The sequence below is a fragment of the Corvus brachyrhynchos genome, unplaced genomic scaffold, assembly GCF_000691975.1.
Source record: "Corvus brachyrhynchos isolate BGI_N302 unplaced genomic scaffold, ASM69197v1 scaffold139, whole genome shotgun sequence".
Taxonomy (NCBI): Eukaryota; Metazoa; Chordata; class Aves; order Passeriformes; family Corvidae; genus Corvus; species Corvus brachyrhynchos.
In genome coordinates this window covers 888317-902203 of record NW_008246062.1, presented here as the reverse complement: position 1 = coordinate 902203, position 13887 = coordinate 888317, and the positions used below count along the sequence as shown (strand labels likewise).

Below are 13887 nucleotides of genomic sequence, written 5' to 3'. Positions count from 1 at the left end.
GCAGCTGCAGGAGATGACTCGGAGGTGGGTGATGGTTCCAGATCTGTGCATCCCACCATCCCTCAGAGGAAAACAGCAGTGCTGGGGGTAGTTCCATATGTAGCTACCCTCTGTCCAGGTTGGCCAGGCCTCTTCTGCTTCCTTGATTGAGACTAATGCTATTAAGAAAAAATGCAGTCTGATTTTAGTACAGGGGCTGTGTGCAGCATCCCTTCTGGATCTCCATGGCTCTTCTGGAGAAAGGGACCTTGAATGTGATGCCAAAACAAATTTTTTTCCCTCTAAGTCTTCTTGTTTATCTGCTTTTTTGCTGTTTGTCTAATGCCTTGCTGCTGAGCATAGGGCCTTTCTGCAGTGAGCTGGCAAAACGTGGTCCCTGAACACCTTTTTGAAAATTTTCCAAGTGGGGAGGAGCTGTGAGACTGTGAGATAAAAAAAAAAAAAAAAAAAAAAAAAAAAAAAAAAAAAAAAAAAAAAAAAAAAAAAAAAAAAAAAAAAAAAAAAAAAAAAAAAAAGAATACTTCTTCCTTTTTCCAAGTCATCTTTCTGTTAGACTAACCAGTGAGGTACTGTTGCCAGGGTTAGGAGGCAACCTAAAGGAGGGCAGGACAAAATCCACACAAGTATATAGATGAGAATTGAACTCTACCTCTGATGCCCCAGGACTGCCCAGTTAAATCCACTCTCTTGCATAAGCTCAAGGAAGCAACCTGGGCTGTGCAAATGCCCTAGGGCTTTGATATCCTGGCCAGAGCACAAGCCCATGTGTCTTTGCCAGTCCTTCAAGAGCTATTAAGTGGTTTTGGTTTGGTTTTTGTGCATTCCCAGCATCAGTTCTGCCCCTTACCCCTGTGCTGCACTTTCCTGTTTGCTTGGAGCTGATGGAGACCAGAATGCACCTCACAGCTTGTAATGAGCATGGATAATACAGATCAGAAGTGCTCTGGGAAATGATGTTTTCCTTCAATTATCTGTGCTTGTTACTTGTGGCAAGGGGAGGAAGTGTCCCTGAAGGTGAAGGGTGGGTAACAGTTCCTGCAAAACCTCAACACCCTTTTTTGGCTGGTGCTTCAAGTCTCCCTTCCCTCCTCACGGAGGTTTCTTTGCAGTGGTGCCTGGAAGCCACACTTGTGCTCCAACCTCCACCAGTTAGGCAGGAATGGTTGCAGAAGAGCACCTCAGGCAGTGGAGAGGGAGCACACAGCATGCTCTGCTCACTGCCCTGCAACTAGCTGCCTTCCTCTCTCCAGACCTGGTTTTGTTTTGTTTTTTCTTCCCCCCTCCTACTGTATCTGCACAGGCTCTAAATCTTTCCAGGCAGGGCCTCTCACTGTGTGAGTGGTGTTGGAGCTGCTGTCCCGGCTGATTGCTCTGGGAATGCTGCAGAGACACAGCTGCAAGTGGATGGTGGGGACAAGATGGCTCAGCACTGACCCCACTGATGTTGAGTGGCAGCACTGCAAGCACACAGAAGTCTGGTGACCAAACAACTTTTATTGGTTCTAGCTGCCTTCAGGACAAGGTGATGGGAAAGCTGTGATGAAACAGTGAAGGACTTTTGTGGGGAAAAAAATGCCTGGGGCAGGGTTCTCGCTGTGAGGTTGTAGGAAGCTTTATATCCCCAGAATATCTTGCCCTCTTGCATTTTTAGGTTAATAATTCTGTACCTGGGGAAACTGAAGTAGAAAGTGGAATTTAAAATGGGAGGCTCTGGGAGGTGTGAAGTGGCCCTGGAGAACTGCATCAGGGAGAGAACCAGGAAAGGAAAAAAATTGTGAGAAGACATGCAACAGTGAGGGAAAGAAAATGAAATATGCTCATATGTGGATTTCTGTGGGCCTGGGAAGAACAGCTATTAAAAACTTTTCTGCAAGGATGCTGCTGGATGCCAGAGGGGAGTGTGGATGCTCTTGAGTTCACAGTGGGATGAATCTCTAAGTTACGGTGTGGAAGTGTCTGAGCTGTATGATGTCAGCCTTTCCAGCTGCTGAAGGAGAAAGGGTTTTTCACAGTACTGCCAGGGAGAAGAAGATAGAGGGGAGACAATAGGTCCATTAAATAGAATTGTTTTCTCACCAATTTCTTTTCCTATCTCAAATGATTGAGATCCTTGCCATCTCTTTATACCTGTCTTTAGCAAGACTGAAAAAGCCCAAAGAGATATGTGGGAGATTGGGAACAAAACATAACTATACAGAAATAGCTATTAAGGAAAGCTTGAGAGTACTTTGCAAGCATCTCAAATGCTTGGCTAACCTCAGTAAATACTCTTCAGGGCATTAGGGGAATTAATGATGGAATGTAAATAACTGTGTCCCTTTGCTTTAAAAAAAAAGGTAGTCTGGTGCCAGGGGTGTTGACAGTGCAAAGGATGCCCCAGTCTGAGGGGCAATACGGGCTCCCAGTGAGTTGTTCCTGTCGCCACATGGAGTGGTATGATGTCTCTTCTCTCTCACATGCATGTTCAGCTCCAGGACGTAGTTCTGAAATGGGATTACAGCCCCAGCGTGAAAGATCCGTGCCATTTATTACTCAGCTCAAAGAGGCATCCTGGGCAGCCTTGCCTTAAAGGTGAAATGAGCTGCAGCTGGAGGGAGGAGTGAAGACCAGGCTTTGGTGTTGCAGATGATTTTTAGAGTTGTGTCTGATGCAGAGCTTCCCTGACAAAATTGGTTTCAATGTGGAAGCAGGAACGGAAGAACAGGGAGACTTCAAAGTGATGGAGAAAGACATGAAATGCCTGCTCTGACCTCTTAGGGTTGCTGGTTTGTCCAAAGTGATCCTCCCCTTGATCCAGTGAGGATAGCTGACTTGCATTTTAAAAGCAACATAATCTGCTTTCTCTTTTTCCAAATAACCATTGGCTTGACTCTGAGAACATGGGCTTCTCCTCTGGCAAGTCTCTTACATGTGAAATGAAGAGATAAAGAAAGGTGCCAGAGGGACATCTCAGGGTGGGCTGTCAGTCAATGGCCTTGGTGTTGCGGTGCAGGTTGGCTTCTGGTCCATCCTTTTGGCTGGTTCAGGGACGGGGACCAGGGCATCTCCAGCATTCATCTGCCCTCCTCTGTTACAGCTTGGACCCTAATGGGTGGGGTGGCTTGCAGCTGGAGCTGTCAACCTGGGCATAATACTTTCCACCTCAGCCTAGTTTGCCCTCTTACAGTGACCCACAAGCTGAGTTGTCTCCTTAGCCTTCACTGTGTGGAATCTGGCGGCCCTGGAGGAGAGTCCCACTGCCAGCAGAAATCTCCCTGCACTTTTGCAGGGGGTGATTAAGTCCTCTCGTGATCATCTCTTGGCTTAGTTGAACCAATCGAGCGCTCAAGCCTGTGTCTGCACAGCAGGCTTTACAGTTCCCAATTCATTCTCCTAATTCTTTTTGGAAGCTGTTCCACTTCCACAACCTCTTTTTTTCACAAGTGTGGCCACCAGCACTGGAGGCAGCAGCCAGGAATAGTCTCACTGCGCTCTAGAAAGAGCTAATATTAAGCTCATGCTGTTCAGGATACTCCCTGGTGTATGCAGGGCATTTTTTTCCCTTAATTATATTACTGCGCTTGAACAGCCTGACTTGTGTGTAGGAGCCGCAGAGGAGATTTGGAATGGTATTTTAGGATATAGGAGGCTCATTTAGGTTAACAAGTGGGCTGCAGTATTTGATAGTGCTGGCATACACAGTGCTCAGCCTGGAAGAGGAGATTCAGCAAAGAGGACACAGCAAGGAGAGCCAGTTGCCCTTGTGACACTGGGTGTGCAGCTGATACAGCGCGGCAGGGTTTTGCTTATGCCACGGCCTCGGGTCCGAGGGTAGGGATGAAATAGTGATGATTACGTGGGAGGATCAGTTTTCTGCTGAGCAAGTAGGTGGAAAGTCAGGCAGCAAAATTAGCTGAGTACACAAACAGTCTGGGCAGGACGAGGTTCTCTCCCCTGGGAGAGATTAAGGCATGTGGTGCCTTACGCAGCAGCGATGGCCCGTGTGCACTCGCCGTGCCTTGGCTCTCTGAGCTGACAGTTGTTGAGCTGCTGGCTTTGTGCTCTGTCCTCATCACTCCCAGTCCCTTTCCGGTGACCAGCTGGGGTAGAATATCTCCTGACACATGCTCAGCTCTTCTTGCTGCTCTTTTCCCACAGGTGGTTGAGCACCCTGCCTTCCATCCCTGGGGCACTTGAGCTCAGTTTTGCATCTTGCCTGGATCTGTATGTGACTGTCAGGGTGTGAATGGTGTTGTGGAACAGGCAGGACCCGGTAAGCTCTGTGTCCTGTGGTTTGTGGCAACTGAGCTTTTAACAACAGAGGCTGTACCTGTGAACAGCACATGAGACTTCAGAAATAACTGTGATTGCACTCAGACAGTGTCCCTGAGCTGCTGGATGCAAATGCCAGCACATCCATGAGCATGGAGCAACTGGCATCTCTCTCAGCCTCTTCCCTGACACACAGAGGGGATCACAGAGGGGAGGTGATAGGTGCAGCTGAGCATGGCAATAAAAATCGTCAGATCCTCAGCTGTTTGTCACCTGGAAGTGTAGAAATCAAACTTGGTCCTGGCAGTGGGCTGGTGTGCAGTGATTTTCCCTTGCTCACTGTAGCTGTGGTCTCTGTGGGAGGCTGTGGCTGACCAGGGCCCTGCAGGTGGTAGCTGTTTCCAGTACAAGTCTGGTAACATCCTGTCCAAATTCCATGGAAAAACCAAATAGTCATTTGTCGCATGTTTCTTTTTTTCCTGCAAGTGGGTCATATCTGTGCTTTAGTGTCAATACACCCTAGCAGGTGGTAACTTTTTTGCAAAAAAACTTGATGCAGGAATGGAAAACTTCCAGCAAAGTCTTAATCTTACCTTATTTCTGAGAAGGATGAGAGCTCTTCCCCCAAAACTATCTAACAGGATGTAGATAAACACTTGGCAAGGTCTGAATGTAAAGTCCCTTGGTGGGTCAGGATTCACAGTACATGGCAAAGCAATAAGAGGCTTGAAGGTGTCTCAAGTGGCATTGCAAGTAATCTCTTTAATTCTGCTTTTAATTTATGTCTGCTAATGAGTAGGGAGGAGTGGCAGAAGTCTTAAATTCATCTTGTGTAACTTGGAAAAGAGAATGAAACTTGAGGAGCTGCCAAAAAGAGAAAAAAAAAAAGAAAGGCAAGGATGTGAAAAGAGTGTAAGGAAACCAAAACAAGAGAGGATGAGAAATGAAAACTCCAGGCTACTGCAGGAGGGAAATTAAATCCTAAAGTGTAAGGAGTTTGGGTGTTTCCTGTGCTGAAAGCATCAGACTTCAAGCATTTTGCAAATGGAGTACAGGGGCCAGGTTTCCTTCTGCAGAGTTTGGTGTGTGCCGTGCTGGGTTCCCGTCAGCTGCCTGGCTCCAGATATACAATTGTCCTGCTTAGGCAGGAGTGGGGATGGGAGGAGAGCTCTCTGATGGTCTCCTTCCTTGGTGTGCACCCCTGGGAACTCTCCGCTGCTCTGAGGCTGCTGGTGTCAGGGCAGAAGTTAACAGTGTGGGTTTTCCAGGTGCTTGCAGATACACAGCTTGACCTGGTTCTCTGGCTGGTTTTGGTAAAAGGGTCATTCTGACTCACATGCTGCTTCTTTGGAAGCATTTAGCACAGGGCTTTGGTGTCTTGTAGCATCTTTGCCATGGGTGTGTGCCACCCAAAAAGCAGTAAGGAAGGAGCAGAGGGCATGGGAGGAACACGTCTGCATTTTCCGTTCTGTCTTTTTTGCCTCAATTTCAGTCTGAGAAGCCCTAAGGAGATGCCTTGAGGTGGAAAACACATATTGGAGAGGACTGGAATTGTGTTTTGCAAGATCCAAAGGTGGCTTGTGGCTCTGGCACCAAAAGTCAAAAAAGCCCCTGGGCTGTGCAAGTTGAGGGAGCTTTTGCCCTGCCTCCAGCAGACCCACTGAGTGAGGCTTTGGAACCAGGCACCTTAAACCACAACTTGATCTCTGGCTCCTTATGACTGCCTCTGGACAAGGCAGATGTTCAATTGCATTGCTTCCCCCTCGTGTTCACCTGCAGACCCCCACAGCCTTGGCTAGTAAATTACCAGCCTAAACTTCTCCACAGGAAGCTGCAAGGTAAATAAATATTCTCTTTCAGAAACTTCTTTCCCAGTTGAATTGACTCCCTTGGTACTTTCATGCATTTTAAGAAGTCAGAACTGTTCACAATTGAAAACAAGCAATGTTTAGCTCCTGTGAAGGGAAATAGTCAGGTACCAGAAAGACTGTCATTTTCACCATGCTCTTACAAAAGAGGGTGTTACAGTAAACTTGCTTATTTCACTGGAGGAGAATTCAGTAGGCTAGATGAAAACCAGATGAGACAGGCAGGGTAAATGGATTTTGCTGGGCGAATTGAAAGCAAAGAAACATGCATGTGTGGTGGCTGGTCAAGAATTAACTGTGTCTTGCAGAAACCAGGAATGAATTAGGGACAGAGAATTAGGAAGCCCTGAAACAACATCTGTCCAGCTATATTTAAGATCTCTTCACCTGTGTATGCCTCTGATGACAACTGGATGCAGTGAGCCAGGTGGGTCTGTTGAACTGTCTTGCTGCTTTTTGGCTCTCCATGGGCTGGAGGATTAGGGGTGTTGATCTCCAGCAGGCTGCCATGCTGGTGTAAGGTAAGTCAAGGGGGCTTCCTCCAGATGCAGCATCCAATGGGGTCAGCATCACTTGCTGGAGGTGGCCAGGAGCTTCTGAGAACCACTGGGGCAGAGTAGAGGAAAAGGTCCGATGTCTCCTGGTCAAGGACCCCCAGGGGAGGAGTGAAACCCAGCCTTGCTTACAGGGGCAGGAGGTTCTGCAGCATTTCCCCACTTTTAGAGGGTGACGCCCAGTGAGCACGGTGTGGGGATCACTGTATCCCTTACTGGCACAAAGCACTTCTTCCCTGTTCCTGATGCAGCATTGGCAAGGACCCTTCCGATGGAGTGGGACCTGACCTGTCTTGCTCACAGCTGTGTGTAGGGGTGGGGAGATTGGGTACTGGAGAGGTGTACAGCATCTTACCTGTGTTCTCTTCTGCAACAGCTCACTGCCATAACATGAGAACAAGGCTCCCGCCCTGCAGAGCCTTGCAGCATCTGAGCAAAATTACATGTTTGCAGAATTATAGCTACAAAAAAAGAACCAAATGCTGCAGAGGTGGTTTCTGTGAGAAGCTGCCAGGAGCTTCCCCTGTGTCCAACAGAGCCAATGCCAGCCAGCTCCAAGATGTACCTGCCACTGGCCATGGCTAGGCCCACCAACAACTATGACAGAGATTCTGGGATAATAGATTTAAGAAATGGGGGGAAAAATAGCAGTTGCAGCCAGAGAAGAGAGGAGCGAGGGTACGTGAGAGTAACAGTTGTGCAGAAGTGAAGGCTTAGAGGGAGGGGGTGCTCCAGGTGTTGGAGGAGAGATTCCCCTGCAGCCTGCGGTGAAGACCAGGGTGAGGCAGCTGTGTCCCTGCAGCCTTTGGAGATCCATCCTGGAGCAGGGATCCACATGCATTCTGTGGAAGACCTCACTCCACAGCAGGTGGATGCCCAAAGGAGGCTGTGACCGTGTGCTGGAGCAGGCTCTTGGCAGGACCTGTGGCCTGTGGAGAAGAGCCCACACTAGAGCAGATTTGTTGCAGGACTTGTGACCCTGTGGGGGTTGCACGTTGGAGCAGTCTGTTCCTGACCCTGTGCAGGGGACCCACGCTGGAGAACTGCAGCCAGTGGGAAGGACTCACACTGGAGAAGTCTGTGTAGGCCTGACTCCTCTGGTAGGGAACACACACCGGAGCTGGAGAAGAGTCTGAGGATTCCAGCCTCTAAGGAGGAAGGGGCAGCAGAGACAACGTGTGATGAACCGACTGCATCCTCTAATCCCCATTCCCTTGAGCCTCTGTGAGGGAGGAGGTAGAGAAAATTGGGAGTGAAGTTGAGCCCAGGAAGAAGGTGGTGTAAGATTTGGTTTAATTTCTCATTACTCTACTCTGATTGGATTGGTAATAAAATACATTAATTTCCCCAAGCTGAGTCTGTTTTCCCAGTGACTGCAATTGGTGAGTGATCTCTCCCTGCTCCTCTTGACCGAGGAGCTTTTGCTGTCTTTTCTACCTTCCCTGTCCAGCTGAGGAGGGGAGTGATAGATGGGCTTTGGTGGGCATCCAGCCCGGTTCAGCCTGCCATGGTGGACTCTGAGCTTTATACCCTGGGGATAACCAGGTGGGACTCCAGCAGAGGAGTGGGCAGCATGGTAGGGTGTGCTGTGCTCCCCCAACCTGAGGAAGGAGCCTCAGAACTGCTGGGGGCTCTGTTTAGTGTGTGGGGACAGCTACAGCAAAACAGCCTTTCTGGTGTCATCCTAAGGTAAACCACCTTGGCAGGGAAAAGTCTGAGTGCCAGAATGAAATATCCTCCTTAATCACACCCCAAGATGCTCCTCCAGCAGAGACTTTTTTCCTAAACAGGAGTGACATTGGCCAGGTGTAATGCACAACAGCGGACTCTTTGTGTAGCAAATGTGACCCAGAGTGTTAGGAAGAGGGTTTTAGTTCTTCCACGTTGAGTGTCTTGCCTCCCTGGTGAGCACTGAGGCAGAAATATGCTCATTAATAAAAAAATATTGTGCTCTGCCTCTTGGAAGTGACTCTATTTACTTTAGTAAAGGGAAGTTATATTCTCCATCAGTATAAATCAGGAATAGTTGCCAGTGCTGTGTCCCTTGGCAGGCTGCTGAGCTCCAGCCAGAAATGAGGAGCAGAGGCACTCGAATAGGGGGCAAATAATAAGCAAATTATAAAGCTTATCATTTACAAGCTTATAAAGGAATAAGCAAAGCAGGTAAAAACTGAAGAAAGAGGTAGGGGATCTCAAGATAAGGGAGGCTACTTGGGCAGATGATGATGATTCAGGCTTGGCTCTTGGACTGTTTATTTATGTTTTCTGTGCATTTGAAGCCAAAACACCTGGAGTCCCTCTTCACCACTGATCTTTTGTATGAGGTGCAAGCTGGAGATGTGCTTGGGCTCAAAGCCTTGATTGGAGATTCACAGATTCACCTGGATCTTGCATGCTGTGTTGGAAATGGCTGGACCTGGAAGCCTCTGCTTTTGAGCAGACAGATGCTGGCCATCTCTGTGTGTTGGTTAGTGGCACAGACCACTTCAGCATTATGGTTGCTGTCAAGGCTGAATGGAAGCCTGATATTTCAGGATGAGACGGATGGGAGATCAATTTTACATGGGCCCTGGTGGCGAGGGTAAACTAAGTTTATTTCCTCTTTGACAAAAATTAAATCCTTCAGCTTGTGGGGTGTACCAGCAGCACCTCAGTTTTGCAGAGATATCAGTGTCCCTCCTGTTTCCAGCACTACTACAAGGTTCCTTGGGGCCCCATTGCTGTTTTCCTCTGGTCCTGTTCCCTGTCAGCCTCTCCCTTGCCCCACAGCTGGCACAGGTGGTGTCTGGATTTCTTCTTCCCTGCCAAGGTGCTGCCTGCATCTCTCTGCCTGGCAGCAAGCACCTGGATGCCCTCTGAAGGCAATGGGAACTTGCTTGCCTGGAGCTCCCACTAGACTTAGAGGCAGACAGTGCCTTGGGGAGGTGTAAACGATCACTTCCCAGCTGCTGTCATGTCAACAGAGGCTTGTTATGGAGCCACAGCTGCTGTGGGATGGGGGACAGGCTCTCTGTCTTGCTGGAGGGTTTGTTTTCTCTCAGCAGCCTCCTTTTCTGGGTTAAAGCCTTTGACCTGATGGAATCTGGCAAGCTGGACTCCTTGTGAAGTGTGCTTTGGGAAGAGTGTTGCTTAGTGTTGGGTTGTAGCTGCCCATTGCAAAGTAGCAGCAGGATTTTTACCTGGTGACAGCATTCCTGTGTTCAGCAGCCTGGCAGGAGGCTGCCTGGACCCAGAACTATGTTTATCCAGCTGCTCCAGTGGCTTTTGCAGCATCCACTGGGCCCTGTGCCACTGCCAGTGTTGGAGGGTGTTGCATGGGCTGGAGGTGCTTACAGATTTGGTGGTGTCCAGCTGTCAGGCTGTGTCCTCACTGACAGTCTGGCTCCTGGTCTCTCCCTCTACACCAAAAGGACAGGCAGGACTCTACCTCCCCCAGATACTGCAAGGGCAGGGTATTTTCAGTGTGAGCTACCTTTGTGCCCTTCACTGGCTCAGAAGTGTTCTAATCTCTATGCTAATGCACTGCCCCATTGCCCCACACCTCTGGATTCCTTACCCCTCCATCCTTTTAGACCTTCCACCCCAGCCTGGCAGTGCTGTGGGGAGAAGCATCCATTGGGGAATGGGTACCAGACAGCAGCAGGATGAACCGAGGCAGCAGGATGTTGGTGCATCCTAGTCAGCAGTGCCACCTGCAACTGTCACATCTGCCAGCCAAATGCTGCCCGTGGATCCCATCTCCCATGGGCAGGCATGGGGAGCCCATCGAGTGCCTTTTAGCAGGAGGCCAAGGCTGCTTCTCGAAGTTGGGAGGACAATGAAGGCGCTGAAGCAGCCAGAGCACGGCCGGGGGCAAAGGGGGACAGGCAGGCAAGGGGAAGCCATGCAAATGGGGACTTTGATGTGGCTGCAAGGAGCGGGGCTGGAGCATTGTTCCTATCACATCACATCAGTTTCACATTCCTCATGCAGGAGTGATCAACGCTTTCAGGGCCAGACAAAAGAGCGGGGAGATGAACAAAAGCGAGAGGGGGGGCTTTACCTACTGCAGAATAGAGACAGAGGATGAATTGCTCTCTTGGCAAGCCATGGAGATGGGATGGCGGTTGCTGTGCTTTAAAGCACCAGCTTAAAATTTTTCCCTTTTATTTAGAGGAGGGGGGGAAAAAAAAGGTAGGAGAAAGGGTTTCCTGTGTGTAAAAGGGGGCATAAATAAGATTGCATGACAAGTATCTGTGGTCTTCTTACATTCTCTTGCCTGGTCTCCCCAAGTGATGACTCTCATCTTATTGCAGAAGTGTCCTCTTGAGAAGAGGGGCCGGCAAACATGGGTTTGACTGAGACTGCAAGGTGAGAATACTTTCAAGGGAACCTTCTCCCAAAATTAGCAAGGTGAATGGGCTTGGATGGGGCTGGCCACATACAGCAGAAGCCTGGGCTCTGCAGACCCGTGAAGGTTGCTGGCATCAGCCCTGGAATGGGGAAGAGCCATGTTGGAGGGAGCTGACCATTGTGCCCAGCCCTCCTGAGCTGGGGTGTGAGGAGTGGAAGGGTGGAGGAGGTGAGGAAGCACTTAATCTTTGCTACTGGCCATTCTGGGGATCCTGGCTGTTGCTGCAGGGGTAATTTGGTCAAGTCCCTTCACTGGGCTGGGTTTTGCTAGAGCTGGAGAGCAGGCATGGGGTCCAAGGCAGAGTATGACACATGTCCATGCTTGTGTGTGCTTCTGTGCTGCCACCTCAGCCTTCACTGCAGCCCCAGTGGCCAAGCCCAGGGTCACTGAATTCTGGCTTTGCTCACTTGTTTTTCCATCCCTGATGTCTCCTGTCTCTTGCCTGTCACTGACTCCTCTCTGTGAGCCTGGGGTCGCCCTTCCACTTTGTCCTCAGCTTCCTGCTTTCTCTGGTGTGTGCTGTTATCCCCCTCACCTCAGGGAAGAGTGTGTTCTACCAAATCTATATTTTCCCCTTGTGTGTGCTATCTGCAATTTGGATTTTGCCTGTATTAAATTGAGCTTAATAGTTCCTCAAGGATGCTCTAGCCTCTCAGCCTTTCCCAAAAACCTTTTTCCTGTGGAGGCAGAAACCTTGAACATTTTCCCCACCGCACAGCCGTCCCCTGCTCTCCCAGCCCCATGCACTGCTCTGGATGCCCCCCCTTAGCCCTGACCCACGGCCCCCTCCCCTCCCTCAGCTCCGGGCCCCTCTGCCTGAAAGGCTGTCAATCAGGCTGAATTGTCTGGTGTTTTTGTGATGTGGAAAGACTCCCACCAAGGAGTCAAGGGCCAGGCTGAGACCTTTAAACTCGATCCCATTTGTGTCTTAAATCAAACAGGAATCCAGATCCTGGGATGGAGGGGGAGGTTTAAGGGGATGCAGAGGCTCAAAAGCCTCCACTGCCCCCACTGAGTTTTCCTGGAGCCCTTTCCCCACCTGCACTATGTGGAGCAGGGAATGTGCCCATGCCCCTGGAGTTTAGGGCTTGTTTCCCTCTGTAGCCCTCTGCTTCCTTTAGTGCTGGCCCTTTGAACCACCCTCTTCTGCCTGGGGTACATGGCAGAGGTGGTCCTCTGAGTGAGGGCTGAGGAATGTGCTGGGAAGTAGAGACTGCCCTAGGGAAGGGAAGGTTTCTGGGATCTACTGTTGGGAGCATATGGGGCTGGGGAGGTGGGCAGAGCTCAGCAGCATCTCTGGTCTCATCAGTTTGTGGTGGCTGCTGCTGCATGGGAGAATGTGGGTGCAGAGGGCACATCAGTGACTGATGTCCAGATGGTTGCAAGGTTAAAAGCGAGGTTTTAGCCTCCTCCCAAGACCCTATAGGTAAGCTTGACCTTACTGGACTGTTGAAATTGCAAAGAGGAGAGTGCCCTGGTCTCTGTCTCTGGTGTGTCTGTGTCTCAGTGGCTTGAATCACACAGTGCCTGGTGTTACAATTCATCTGCTGGTGCCCATAGAGTGGGGACAAAACCAAAATGAGATGTCCCAAATTCCCTGTCTATTCCCAGAACAGGGCATCAGGGCAGGCAAGGAGTGTTAAACACCCTCTACTTCTCCTTACTGTGTGTAAAGATGGGCCCAGTCTGCAAAAGGAAGATCGTCTTACATGGCAGGTTGGAATTTCTACTTTTTTTCTCTAGAAGGGCGTTTGACAGCAGCAGAGCTAGGGCTGCCATGAGGTTGAGCCCCATTCCATCTCACAGGGTTTGCTGGGGGCCCTTGACCTAGGGCTGCTGCAAAGAGGAGGGAGAGCAGCTCTGGGTGGGGAACCAGCTTTTTCAGCTCAGTTCATGGTTTCTCTGCCTGCTCATAAGCAGAGAGTTTGCTATTCTTTTTTTTCTTCCAGCTTCTTTCCAAAGTCCACATAGGTCAGAGATTTCATTTTGTCTTCCCGAGGGAAAGTTGCAAATCTCTCTTCCCCTGACACAGCCGTGTTTTCAGGAGAAGCCCGGAGCTGCCTTAAGACATGTACAAGCTCAGAAATGCAGTGGCTGTGTTTATTTTTTGTGTTCTGGGCAAAGTCAGAGCTGCTGCCGGTGCTAAGTAAATACAGAACTACCCTCATGAATGACTGCATTAGCCAGGGCTGTACTTGCTGCCTGCATGAAACCAGATGGATCTATCTGGGGACTGGAACAGGAGCTTTCTTGTGACTAGCAAAGGCAGAGCCACTGGCATTTGGATTACCAGCTCTCCTGTGCTTTTAAGAGAGTGCCAATGTTTGACAAAACCATTAAGTTAAATTAAGCCCTACGTGTTTCAAATGGATTCTGAGATTTCTGGCTGACTCATTAGCAGAGCTGTCTCTTCTCCCTTTCGTCTTTCTCTACTTTTTTTTTTTTTCCCTTCCCCCTCCTCCATTTAATTCCCTCACTGTAGCTAGTTTTAGTGCTGACATTTAAAAGCAACATGTGGAGACACCAGGAGAGACCTGGCATTGGGATGGCACTGCTGTGAGCCCAGACATGCCCGGTCCCGCTGTGGTGGGCAGGGAGGATGCTTGGAAGGGGTTTGCTTGAGGCCAGCCCTGGGTCACACAGAACCTGCCTATGGGTTGGCCAGGGATGCTCCGGTCCCTGCAGAGCCCACGGCTGCTCTGCTCCTACCCATTGCCAGTCTTATTTATGGCCGGGGTTGCTGCTTTGCTGGGCCATTTCCAGAGGGCAGAGAAGGGTGCCCTGGGCTCCCCGGGGCTCGCAGCGCAAAGGCAGGGATTGC

General features: G+C 49.8%; 1 protein-coding gene across 3 annotated transcripts in view; it reads left to right on the top strand.

Annotated features, from left to right (window-relative positions):
- The window catches only part of CNTFR (ciliary neurotrophic factor receptor), a 198194-nt gene that overhangs the window by 22662 nt on the left and 161645 nt on the right, over window positions 1-13887 (top strand). The window contains exon 1 of one of the 3 annotated variants that reach the window (XM_017746645.1): window positions 10969-11023. The exons of the other annotated variants lie outside the window; for them this stretch is intronic. The gene's annotated coding sequence lies outside the window, so the exon portion shown is untranslated. Of the gene's footprint in view, window positions 1-10968; window positions 11024-13887 lie in introns of those variants that run through there. 3 annotated transcript variants of the gene reach the window in all.